Source organism: Acipenser ruthenus, chromosome 14 (genome assembly GCF_902713425.1).
Source record: "Acipenser ruthenus chromosome 14, fAciRut3.2 maternal haplotype, whole genome shotgun sequence".
Classification (NCBI taxonomy): Eukaryota; Metazoa; Chordata; class Actinopteri; order Acipenseriformes; family Acipenseridae; genus Acipenser; species Acipenser ruthenus.
Window position 1 is genome coordinate 13,325,947 of NC_081202.1, and position 13,865 is coordinate 13,339,811.

General features: G+C 35.8%; 1 protein-coding gene across 5 annotated transcripts in view; it reads right to left on the reverse strand.

Moving 5' to 3' along the window:
• Window positions 1-13,865, reverse strand: part of LOC117419886 (semaphorin-3A-like) — a 163,574-nt gene that overhangs the window by 79,780 nt on the left and 69,929 nt on the right. Inside the window, exon 1 of one of the 5 annotated variants that reach the window (XM_058985887.1) lies at window positions 5,779-6,476. The exons of the other annotated variants lie outside the window; for them this stretch is intronic. The gene's annotated coding sequence lies outside the window, so the exon portion shown is untranslated. Of the gene's footprint in view, window positions 1-5,778; window positions 6,477-13,865 lie in introns of those variants that run through there. 5 annotated transcript variants of the gene reach the window in all.

Consider the following 13,865-nt stretch of genomic DNA (forward strand, 5'->3'; position numbering starts at 1 on the left):
TAAAAGTAGCCCTTTTATACTCGTTATAAGGCGGAACACAAATAGCACCGTCTTGTAACTATGGCTCCCCACTATAGCGTTATAAAGAGTGAGCACTGTAGTACTTAATAACATTGCAATACAAAGGTGTTGCTTAACCAAAAGGAACCAAAAACATACGAGTGGAAAGAAGTGATCTCAACAAAGCCTGGATGAATGTAATATATATAATTTACAACCCATAGAGTAGGTTTACATAGCAAAAAAAAAAAGTTGTCAAAATATTCTGTGACCCTGCATGGATGCTAACTTTGTAATAAACACTTGTTAATAGAATTCTCAGAAATTATTTTTAATAAATATAATATGGTTTTGAAATTATTTTTTCTAGCATGGCGATTCATTTAAAAAAAAAAAAAAAAACTAATAATAAAAATAAGTCAAATGTGGCCTGTGGTAAAAGATGGTAATGACTATGCCACTGGCCCACCTTCGCTATGGCTGAACGTCATGCCTCCTCAGCGGTCAACACTGGCATTGGCAGTGAATTAACTTTCAGGAGGCCCCTGCTAATCCCATTACCAAACCTGATCTTGCCCTGCACAATCGACATTCGAAAAACCTATAGAATGTCTTAGCTGAGTTAAGACTACAGCACATCACTCGCAGTTTAAACACAGCAAGCTACTATAGGTATAAAAAGTAACAGATGTGCTACAGTGGAGATGACCCAGAGCATTGTGGGCTATTAAGGCCTGTCACTAATTGTTTGGCCAGTCTGTGCATGTTGAGTGGGCAAAACTATTTGGTATATTCTTTGGTTTTGATCTGAAATAATTTGGATACATGCCTACACTACCCCTGCATCAGTGTCAATTACATATGTTTTCTATTTAAATAACTGGATTTAATGGATACTTCTGCCACACGTGTAATGTGTTTTGTTCCATACCATATGCTTTTACTGTAAATCTTATCTACAATCACTGTGTTTTCTTTTTTGTGTTGTGCAGAGCTTAATCTAAACAAGCATATTATTTATTTGATAGGGTCTACATGTGTTCACCATTTGCTTTGCTTAATAAATGTCTTATTTATTAACTGCTGTGCAACTTCACATGAAGAAAGATAACAAAACACAGCAGACATCTGAGGACAATTCGAAGATTACCTTTTAGAAACTATAAGAGAACATATGCCACATTACTGATATATACATATATATATATATATATATATATATATATATATATATATATATATATATATATATATATATATATATATACCATGCATTGAAATGTCATATGAAAGCAATAACATACAACAGGGTGCACTAATAAAAAGTGTTTTGTTCCTAACTAAAATTCTGTGTGTATTTCTGTGTTTTCTTGCATCCTCAGGGGTCTCACAGGTCCTGGGCTGAGCCCATTGCTAAAATAAAGCCAGTGACAGTTGCAGCCAGTTTTCGTTTGGCAATCAGTCAAAACTATTTATATAAAATCAACTTACTGTCTACCTCAATCAGTCTCCAAGGTTCTCAAAAACTCTGTCTTGTCTGAAGGAATTGGATTTGATTTTTCCCCCCATATTTCCACTTTTTTCATTCATGTAAAATTAAATACATAATTAGTGTGCAAGACTTGTATAAATAGTTACTGTTCAAACCACAGCTGCCACAGACCATTTCTCTCTCCCACTATAACCGTACTGGTCTCTCAGGTTTCTAAGGGCCCTGTGCAGACCTTCCATTCATCAGTCTGCAGTGTGGTATAGCCCACATACTGTAGTACTTTCAAGAGCAGCTTGGAGTTTCAATATAAACAGTTAGCCTTGTGGTTCATAAGAATGTAACCTCTATGACTGACCAACCAAACCAGAAAGAGTCCCCATTGAAATAGGACTGAAACAGGAACACACTAGTGTATACATATATATGTCTTATAACAAACACCTATTTTTAACGATCACAACAGCAAGAACCGATTTTTTCAATGCAAATTAAACCTATTAGAACGATCACGTACAGGATTGACCCAGATACAACGATCTCAGTACTGTCTGACACTGAACTTTCTCCAGTGTGTTATTCTCTCATTGAAAACAAAGACCATGGTTGGACATGTAATCACTGTATTCAGTGTGTAAATGTACATTCTTTCCTTTTTTATTTCTTTACTGTTTTCTTTTAAACATATCTGTAGCAGGGTGATTGCCCTGCACAGGGGGAAATTAGTTTTGCTGTCATTTATATGTGGAAACTGGTTTGTTTTGTGTGCTTTTTGGAGTTGTTATGTTTGATCAAATGATTGTTTACTGACGGGCGCTCGATATAGCTCCTCATTAAAATGTAACAGCATTACTCTATGTTCCTGTAGTGTTACTTAAATGTGATACATGTTTTTAAAGTGTTCTTACTGAAGATGAAACATGATTTATTTAGCGTGTCGCTGTAACTGTTGTCGCTGTGATGAATGAACTTGAATTAAAAGGTTCTAAATAAAGAAACAAGTCTAAAAAAATATATCGCCCTCCATTTTAATGTGTTTGTGATATTGCTTGAGAAGAGCAATATAAATACCAGCAGCTGTCCTGGCTATCATTTACTTTTTTGTTTATTTTATTGTTATTAATATTATTAACACAACTGGTCAACCTAAGAAGTTAATGCTAAGAAAGCTGCAAACATTTTAAATTGAACAAAATAACTATTATTATTATTATTATTATTATTATTATTATTATTATTATTACAAACCTGACAGATTATCTTAACAAAAAGGTAACAATGTACAACAACCGTGCAGGATTTTTTATTTTTTTTTGTCTCATCACATTCTTTAAACTTCAATTACTGTATAAAGCAAGTTTCACTCAACGGTTTTTAAAAATGCATTTCAATGCCATTACAGGTGATTACGATCTAAAGGCCCCTTAGATATTTAGCATTTTATATTTATATATTAGTCTAACACTGTCAGAAAGTAAACAGAATCGTATACATGTCAAATGTTAACATTTGCATAACTAATATTTGTTGTCTTGTATACTGGACATTCCGGCAAGATAAACAAAAATGACCTTCAGTGGATAATGTTTTTTTTTTTTTTCAATTTGTCTGCATGTAACTAGAGTACAACACAATAATAACCCTTGTTTCAATTACTGTGCTACACATTGAGTCATGTAAGTCTGATGCATATGAACGGGGTTGCTCACATTTGATTAATTATTGTAGCATATTCACTTTTTATTTAATGTTGTCTTTTTGATTTTATCACTTTGTATAAAGCACGTTTATTTTGGCACATTACTGTCTGTAGATTTGCACTGATTACACTAACATGTTAATGCTCCCCTGTTCACAGCTCCCACAAGTGTAAATTGATTGATTTGGAGAAGCTGAGCACCTGGTATAAATGTTCCTGATTTCACCCATTCGAGAGATTGATTTGTCCATTGTGAAGTGGAGGCTGAAGGCGCAACCAGCAAGACTAAAGGAATTGGACCCTGATTCGGCAGGTGGTAGGAAAACAAATCTGAAAGAAAGAGCCGCCGAATCTCCCTGCCTGCATTTCTGGTCTCCATTCTGTCGTGTGTGTGTTTTAAACTAGTATTTTAAAAGGCATTGGGTTTTAGAGGAGTGCCAGAGACAGGTTGTAGGTATTGAGCCGTACTGCCGTTTAGTTTTAAATTGTTAAATTTTAAATTTTGTATGAAATGAAAGGAGGAGGAGGAGAAAGCAAAAAAACACTAGACAGAGAAGGTGTGTGTGATTGAGGTTTAAACAGGGAATTAATGATGATAGACGATAATTAAGGGGCCCCAGCTCCCGCCCCCCGAATCTCACAGAAGGCTAACATTTATTTAAATAGGCCAGGCTACCTTACTACCATGTTAATGTCTGAATTTCTCATCAGTGCAGAATTCTTCTCTAACATGTCAATCATTGACAAAACAGCTAGTAGATATATACCCACAAGAGTGCCTGTTCTTGGTTTTAAACCTGTAACACTCCATAAATACAGATGATTAGAAAAACCTGAGCTGCTTCAGATTCTGCAAAGATAAGTATCGTGCTTTCATGTGCAGTCCAAGACCCATCAGCTCATTAAAATACTTTCAGCTAAACTGGCCGAATGTTCCAGGTTCAAAGAGAACTTTTGTCTACAGAATATGAAAAACTATTCATGAATATGCCAGTTTGTGTATCTACCTACTTGTAGTGCCTTTTAAGACATGCTTTGTGGTTTAACTTAGTAACTCATGATTCCAAAATTGTAATACATACACAGAAAATGGTATGCTCTAACTGGGCAGCAGCAATGGATACAATATACAGTGTTGTTTTTCTTCCCCAAAGTTATATTGACTGCAAAATGATTACCACACAAAACTGCTTAACAATCCTGACTTACGCACCAAGAGCAAAAAGACTGGTCAGTGTTATTATAAAATGACCACAGCTTAGCCAAAGCATGTTAGTGGTAGGGTGGTTAGGAAACTGAAGTTATTAATACAACTGCATATGTTTATTACATTGAACTGGATAATATATTTTGAACAAATCTTTTCTTTTAGAGGACCATTTTAATATTTAAAAGTTCAGCTTTTTTTTCTCACTGCCTACAAATTGATTATTGTTACATTTTGATATTTTATATGTAATTAGATTTTATAAGCATGTTAAGCTAAAAATACCAATATACAGTACAAAACAAACAAAAACAGACTTTTGAACTGCATTAAAATTACTGCTTTTGAACTCTTGAAATTAATCTTGGTGATATTTTCCCCTAGGGGTCATTCGTTGTCTGTTTGATTAACATCACTAGTCACTAAATACAATAACAATACAATGGAAAGAGGTTGATATTTAGAACCAACTTTAGGAGTGTGCTGCTTGTACACTGTAATTAACATACTGTACAATATTGGGCAATGACATTTTTTTTTCTCCCATCTACGCTATCTAATTCTAAATGCCAAACAAATGTTCACTATTTTGAAACCATGAATCAGATTCATCTAAATCTTTTAACCATGTGCAAATTACACTGTTTTTGGTGAAAGTAAAATCAAACTAACAAACTAGCATGCTTTCATCATTAAATTAAACATGTGAGTTGCTTCTTACAAGTTTTGTAACATTCACAGTTTTATTTTACTTTTAGAAAAATGGTGCAAAATGCATTTTGGCATAAGGACTATGATCAATTTGTTATATTCAAAATATATGCTGATTTTGTCATACCACTCCTAATTTCCACTTTGAAATGTTTTATTTTAGCCATAGATGATTTCAGACACCGTCTAGCTCTGACTAAAAAAAAAAAAAGCAATTTCCAAATCAAACCAGGATATTACTTCACTTGTTTTTTGCTGGGAGAAATGCGCTTACTCTTTCCCTCTGAACACTTTAAAACGGCTACTCTTGTGAAGTAATGCCAGTACAGAGCCCTATTGTATGAAATAAAAAAATATAAAAACATGCATGTTTATATGAATTCAAACATTTCCAGATTTTTCTTTCCTGGTAGAGAGAAACATTTTGCAGTGTTTAAACATATTGTCATAATTTACAGATGGTGCTTCCAATCATATTCTGTTTTATCTCAGCAAAGGACTACACTAAGCTTTTAGCATGAAATGGAAACTTTTACCACTTAACGCTACTAATTGTATATCTAAAAATATATAGCTGGTGTTCATTTTTAGCTCAATTCCCTCCAGCAAGTGGAATAACTATAGCCATCCAATACTAAATTAAATAAAAAAAAGTCTTAAGTGCATTCTTACCTCAGAAGTTCTAGCTCCCTGAGTATTCCATAGGAGATCTGCTATGTTTTAAGCCTCATGACTGCAGACTGACGCTAATAACTCAAAAAGATCTTGAGCTGCATGTCTTGTGCATGGGGCCCTGTCGAGTGCTGACCCACGGCCCAGGTTCATCCTAATCTGTCAATCAACATAACTTTTTTTAGTTGCACCGTGTCTAGTGAGACAAATTAACTCTCTCCAAGCTATGTTAATTACTTAAATGCTGTGTTTTCCATTAAAGAGATGCGCCTTTGAAAAATATTTCATATTTAAAAAAGAAAGCTGTATAAAATGTGATTACTATCTGTAACAAATGGATACTTGGTTGTAAAAAGTACGGCATAGTACAATACAATTCAGTGCCAGGAATCAGGTGTTCATAAGGTTATAGTTTTAAGTGGGCAACAACATTTTAGGGATTCTCTTTACTATCCAACCTATAGACTTTCATTCCCAGCTCCACAGAACTCCATCTGCTGCGTTAGTCTTACTGTAAACACTTGCTCTTTTCTGCTCTGCAAGCCAAGCTTGGAGACAAATGAAGTGTCCATTAGTGTCGACTGCAGTGGTTTTTGAGGGAAAATGGGCATAAGAAACTGTCTTTGCTTCCAGAACTTGGCAGAAAACTGATGTTTATGAATCTGTCAACTTTTTTTTTTTATTATTGTTTTTTTTTAATTAATGAACAGAATTAGGTTTTAACTCTGTGTAGTTTCAACTGTGAAATTACAGCTAGTGTTAAGTAATAATGATACAGTGCTCCCTTATTATTTCACAAATATTGGTAATTCATGGTTAAGTCATGTTGACAGTTAAAAGCATGTACTGTACTTTACTTTGTGAGGGCATTAATTCACTGCCCTCAGTCTTTCAGGATTTGTTTTCTGTGTAAATCAGGTAGTGAAATAACAAGGGCACACTTCTGTTAATAATGACATTATCCCCATTCTTACTCTCTGTGACTAGAAAGCAGACGCTGTGGAACATCAGTGAAACAGTTTATCCTGGGTATTGACCAGAACTCTCATATTCCAATCCAGTGTGTTGGAAAAACTTTGTATAAAATCTCGGATTCACAGAGTATCCCATTCTAAGAGAGATGATAAAACCTAATATAAATGACAGTAAAATAATCCTTGATTCAATAGAAAGTTAACATGCTTTATATTAAGTTCTATTAATGAAAATGCAATTATATGTGAAGTAACAAATCCCAATATATATATATATATATATACACACACACACACACACACACATACTAATATGTATTTCAATGCCATATACTGCAATAAACACAACATTGTACCCTTTTGGATAAATATACATCATAAAGGATTATAGCAACAGCATTCTATTACTCAGCCAAATGACTGATTCGGCTGAAGTCAGACGTAATAGCTATAAATACAGGGCACTTTTAATGTACTTGGAGACAAAGTTATTATCGTTAACGAAAACTAAAACTGAAACGGACAAAAACTGAAAATAAATGATTCCGTTAACGGTAATAAAAACTGAAACGAAAATGAGACCAAAAACGAAAATAAAACTTAAATAGAAAAGTTTGAAACTAAAACACAATAGAAATAATAATAATTCAGATTTTTTTTTTCCTGTTTCAGTTGCAAGCAAGCTGTAATATAATGTTCTCTATTTTCATTTTAAAAGTAAAGCCCGTTTCTCATTGGGTTATTTTTTTGCATCAGTGAACACAATTAAATGCGATTGGCAGTTGTGTTAGACACACTTCCTTAGCAAGTAAACGGTTGCGTTTTGAGTAAGGAATTCAGTTACACGAGGTAGCTACACCAACAACACATGCTGGACGAAAGCACGAAAGCTCTGTTTGGGACTACTTTAAATATAGTAGTATGGAAGATACAAGCAAATGTCTTGTTTTAATGCTCTGTGAAGAGGACAATACCAACAGTAGGCCTACTATATGTGGAGTGGAGCTTAAAGGAAAGAATTCCACCAACCTAAAAACACACCTTAACAGCTGTCACAAAGAGGTGTTCGAGGAAGTGGCAAAAAGGGACACAAACAGAAAGCAGGCTCAAATCGGAAAAAGAAAATCTGTTCAGAGTACCTCCGTTTCATCCGGATCACAACAGACACTCACATCATGCTTTAAGTAGAGGTGTGGGGGAATTGGGTCAGTTGAATACTCAAAAGGAGAAGATGCGTTGGTCAGTCTGTTCGTGGAGACTGGCCTGCCGACTAGATTATGCGAACAACCATGTGTGACACGTTGGAATAGTACTCTGAACATGATGAAGAGACTTCTGGAGACCAAGATTGTTTTGAACCAAGTTCTTGATGAGCTTGGCATCGACACCTTGCTCACCAGTGATTGGTCCAAACTGGAGCAACTGGTGAAGCTGTTTGAACCATTTGCAGTACATACAGATCAGCTCCAGACTGACAGCCAGTATCTGAAGTTGTGACCTGCCTATTAAATCTAGAAGCACACTTACAGTCATCAGTCATCTCAAAACCACTTGCTCAGATTATGCTGAAGTCACTTCGTGAATGCTTTGCTTGTTTACTGAACCCTCAAGCAGCAGATTTTGATGCTACACCTGCAGCAGCTTGCCTGATGGACCCAACTGTTGACTTTGCACTTTTTACAACAGAGGTGGAAAGCCTCATGAAAGCAGCCAGGTCTTGTGTCCTTCAGCATGCTGCACACTACAGCAGTCCTTCAGTGTCACAACAACAAAGCTCCAGTGTCAACCCCCAATGCGCTACCAGTGCTAAAGAGGTTCAAGTTTTTGGCTTCCAAGGTTGGGGCTGATCTCACTCCAACATCTGGCAATACCACTGGCAATGCAGGAAGTGCACATACTGAACTTTCCACATATATCTCTGAACTGAAGCAAGGCAAAGTATGCTGTGAGACAGAGACTCCTTCGAAATGTTGGCAAAATAGGGAGATTGTGTATCCAAGGCTTGCACCAGTTGCTGAAGATCTTCTTGCAGCCCCTGCATCCCAAGCATTTTCTCTGTGTGTGGACAGCTATCATCTGGACGAAGGAATCGGATGGATACATCTCTGGAACAAAGAGTGTTTCTGAAGATGAATCATAAACTGTTGTTTTCTAACAGCACTAACAGCTAGGGACAATATTTTGGAGCACTTCTCTTAATACCTGTACAGGGCCCACCATTGGTTTAGAGTAAAAACTGAAACTGAAATAGAAATTATCACAAAACAAAAAATGAAATAGAAATTATCATTAAAATGAAAATTGAAATAGAAATGGTTAAGAACATCCATATCAAAACTGAAACTAAAACTAAAATTGAGGGAAATTAAAAAATAGAATTAAAATAGAAACTTAAATAAAAGTTACAACTGAAAAAACACTGCTTGGAGACAACAACCATAGATGCTACTCTATGGCTTTACACACTCTGAAGACTAGTTATTGTCTAAGTATATGACAAACTATTTAATTAGTAATAGTAGGGTAGTCTTTATGTAGTTACATAGTGCTGAAAGAATACATTTAACAATAAATTACCACTAACACCTACATGCTTTGGATCTATAACGCTAATAATCACAGGTAGCGAGACCCCCTTTCTATCTTAAAGGAGACAGTTAATACAGCAGTATTGTATGCTTTTCTGATTCTTTTTATGCAGAAAATACTGTTTCAGTCATTGTAATTATTCTGAATTTCTGTTACACTTATGTTTATTGAAGAGGGACCATTTTATTCAGTTTACTTTTCTAAGTGAATTATAAAATTACATAAAGCAGACGCGTAGACTTAGAAACATTACAGGTTATGTGTGATCACAGCACTCTGGGTAGACATTAGGACTAATCTGACAGTCTAGCTGTTTTATATCAATGGCTTACATTAGAAAGCTGTCTTTTGAACTCTGATTATAGTCCACAGACACAAAGTTCAACAGAAAATGCAACTAAGTTTAGTTTATCCCCATAATTATAAACCACGTATGATTAAGTGATTTCTCACAAAAGCAGCAGGCTTTTTAACATGTGTTTTTGTTTTGTTTTAGTCCATGTAGGTGAAAAGGGGAAGTCTGATATTGAAATGTTAGAATACAAGCTGCCTAGCCACTACTCTAGCTTACTAAATGTTAAGATAATTCACCCAACAAATAGGTGAACATTTTCATCTGACAAGGATGTATTCTTGATTACATTTGGATGGTTTGCAGTATGGAAATAAAAAAGGTATCCAAAATGTGAAGTATATTTCTGAAACAAAACGTCATGCTCTCACTTTTTCTTGGATTTTTTAATTGCATATTAGAACCTACAAAACATTGTCAGAAACCATTTTTTGTTTTCTATAATACAATTGGTCTTTCAGTTCCTGTAAGTGAGGCAGAAACGTCCAAAATCAATATTTGTAAGCCTGTGGAAAAGAAGCATAAATAAGAAACTTAAAAGTTTCCACAACTGTCAACTTTATTATATCCAGTGCCCAAACAGAGATGTAATCTGTCTTCTGCAAAAAGGAAATTGGACTTTGCACTCTCAAGGGTTAGGGATGGAACATTGCCTAGGGTTGGTTTGCCTCACAGAAACACAGCAAACCCTACAAACCAGACAAAGTTAGGCTTGGCAATATTCACTGCTTGGGTGTGGCAATTGGAGGATCTGTTGTGAGCACCTTTTAAACTAATCGACTAATATCACACTGTTGTTTGAATCTATTTAAGGGAATGAAGGCTTTATATAAACCTAGAATTTATTAAAATACATTGTCCTACATACAGGTCAGATGCTAAAAAAACATTCTGAAATCTTTGTGACAGTAATTGTCTTGCGACTGATGAATGTTTTTTTTTTTCAGAAATAAAGGAATGTTCCATTTGGGCTATTTTAGAATTATGGGATTACATTAGTTCTAAAGATAATACGAGCCGAATCAGTACAGTCAAATACTGCAAAAGTGTAAAGCATGGGCCTTGTGGGCAAAACAGTCTTATCCAAAAATAATGATAATACTAATTACTGTACATTCAAGGGGTCCTAAGAAACCACAAGAATGAAGCATGGTAAAAATATACAGAACGATTTTGGTGCCTTTGTGAAATAATTACATTTTCTAACAGAAGAAGTTTTATAGTTTAATTTCACTACTGTCATCCCCATTGCTTTATGTAGCAATTCAAAATAAGTATGACATTTGAATCTTTTGAAAGACACAGAGGCCCTCAAGCACAACATATATTACACCATGATGGCTGGCATTTTACACAACCTATTTTATAACCCACTCAAATGGCTCTCGAATGGCCTGTAGTGTTGCAACTAATTTAAAATTCTCAACAGAAGACAAATGAAGACGGAAAGAGTGTCTCAAAATATTGCATACACATTTTCTAAATAAGATTCATCCTTATTTAAAAGCAGAGTGATGAAAGGGAAGTGAATATCACGTAGGGTGGTTCCAACAACGTAGAAGAGGCTGTCAAAGGTTACAGGGATCTTTACAGGGATCTTTCAGGGTGGGGCCAGTATGCTCAATGGACTAGGCATTCTTGGTCATTCATCCCCATCAACATCCCTAATTACAGGATATACAAGCAAGGAGCAGGCTACAGCAAGGAACATTATCGTTCCAGTGTGACTGACCTGATAAAAAGGGAAGAACCTGATACTTTGTCACAGTTTGCAAACAATGCAGTTGAACAACCTGAGGGGTCACATGGTTCACACTGGGAGCTGATTTATTCATTAAGGTTCTTGTTATTACGTAGAAATGTCAATGCTTTTGTTTCTTTTATTGAGGGTGGGGGAGTTGTATTTTAAAATCTCTTTGAAAACAAACTACTTTACAACATCTGAAAATATGTGGTCCATAAAACATTTCTAGAATAGGTTTTTTTAAGTCCACATTTTTGCAGATGTGCTTAATCCTTTTGAGACCTATTGTGTTTTCATTATTACTGTATTATTCACACACAGCTGTTCTGCATTGGTAGTAAATAATATTTGAGGTACCACTGAACTTCTGGGACTAACCATTAAAATCTTTTGCACGCACATTGGATTGGATGATGAATTATTTATCACACCAGGATATCACGGAACATACTTGTATAAATGGAACCAGTGTGGTAGGTAGGGATTACCAAAGACATCTCTTCTGAACCCCTTGAAAAATGGGGGAAATGTGTACCCACTGTTCTCAAATTGTACCACTTTCCTGCATGTGCAGGACATGGAAACAGTGAGTGTCTATAAAACAATACAATAGTAATTTAAAGTTTTACTGAAGCCCCTTTTTTTCCAAAATGGGTAAACCTTGGTAATATCTGCAATGCCCTTTACCATTACAGGCTACATGTGTGTGTTTCTGCACTTTATGATGGGAAGTGTTAGAACTCGTAAAACTGTTTCATTTCTTGAACGAGGATATGAGGATATGAGTAACCTATTATATGTTAATGTCCTGTTCTAGAAACTGTAATGGAAATTTGAGAAAGCAGTGCAGCAAAAATGCAACTGATCACACATACAATAGCATTAGCAGCAGTTCCTGCAGTGCCACTGAATAGAACCTGGAGTGTGGACAGAGTATGCCTGGCTTTTGGTTGCACATGAATGCTTTCATTACAGAGACTCTTTATTTACACCTTGTCTTTTCTATTAACACAATACTATGTATATCCTCTCTACACAAAGCAATGGAAACCCCCTGTTACACCATCATGAAACAACAACAACAGTCCATTCTTTATGCAGGTAACGTGATTCCATACGTTTCTCCACCTCTTGGGTTGGAGGTTTATTCCCCTTTTACTGTTTAACAAGCCACTGTGAATGGTAAGAAACAGGGATTCAAACTCTAAATATATCAACTCCATCACGTGTTTGCATTCCCCCTTAGTATAAATGGAATGCACTCCTTTATTTTACATGCCCCAAAAACATAATGTACTTAGCAACTGACAGTGGTGTAACTGTACCATCTTTGTTTATGTTAAAGTGAATGATTTTGGACTGCACAGCTGTACATCCCTACAAACAGTATGTGTTTGTGCTTTTCACTAAATCTGCATCCCTAATATCTACAACTAAAAGCCCTGGCACCAGCCAGATTTAGTCAAAATTGTGCAGCGTAAGTGAAAGTATGCTGAACCCTGTTTTCTGGGAATTTCTAAATATTAGCTAAATGACTTCCCTTTCCTGATTGGCTTTTTTCCACTGCATTGAGTCTTGTGGTATGATGCACTCCCATTATGAATACTGCTGAATCCTGCATGTGTGACAATGTAAAGGGATATGAAGACAAAACAACACTTGTTCAGGGGATAGATCTTTTGTACAGGGGTTAAGTCACTTGCTTGGGAACCGCAAGCTTGTAGATTCACAGCCTGCATCCATTTTTTTATTGGTGCTATGCCTCTCAGTTGTCTGGCTGCAGCTAATGGTCAAAGTGAAGATGGGATCTAACCCTCATTGAAGAGTTAAAGAGCTATCAGCTGTAAAAAAAATCAACATTTTGCAAAGTGGTTACACTTGCTTGTGATCAGTGTGTTGCACAACATTTATTACAACTGACAACAACTAACACAACTAACTTTGTGTGACCCAGCTGTATATAGTAATGCTATACAAAAAAAGAGTGCAGTTTATTGAAATGTTTCAAAACTGAGAATGCATCACTAATGAACTTAAGCTTCGGTTACAGGACCTCACATTTCTTTAAATTAAACTGCATTAACTCAATCAGGCTGTGAATTAAACATTATATCTACACAATTCTAAATTACAGTTTGCCTGTGCAAGTATTATTATTATTATTATTTGTTTATTTAGCAGACGCCTTTATCCAAGGCGACTTACAGAGACTAGGGTGTGTGAACTATGCATCAGCTGCAGAGTCACTTACAAATACGTCTCACCCGAAAGACGGAGCACAAGGAGGTTAAGTGACTTGCTCAGGGTCACACAATGAGTCAGTGGCTGAGGTGGGATTTGAACCGGGGACCTCCTGGTTATAAGCCCTTTTTTCTTTAACCACTGGACCACACAGCCTCATTTATACATAGTGATTATATGACAATGG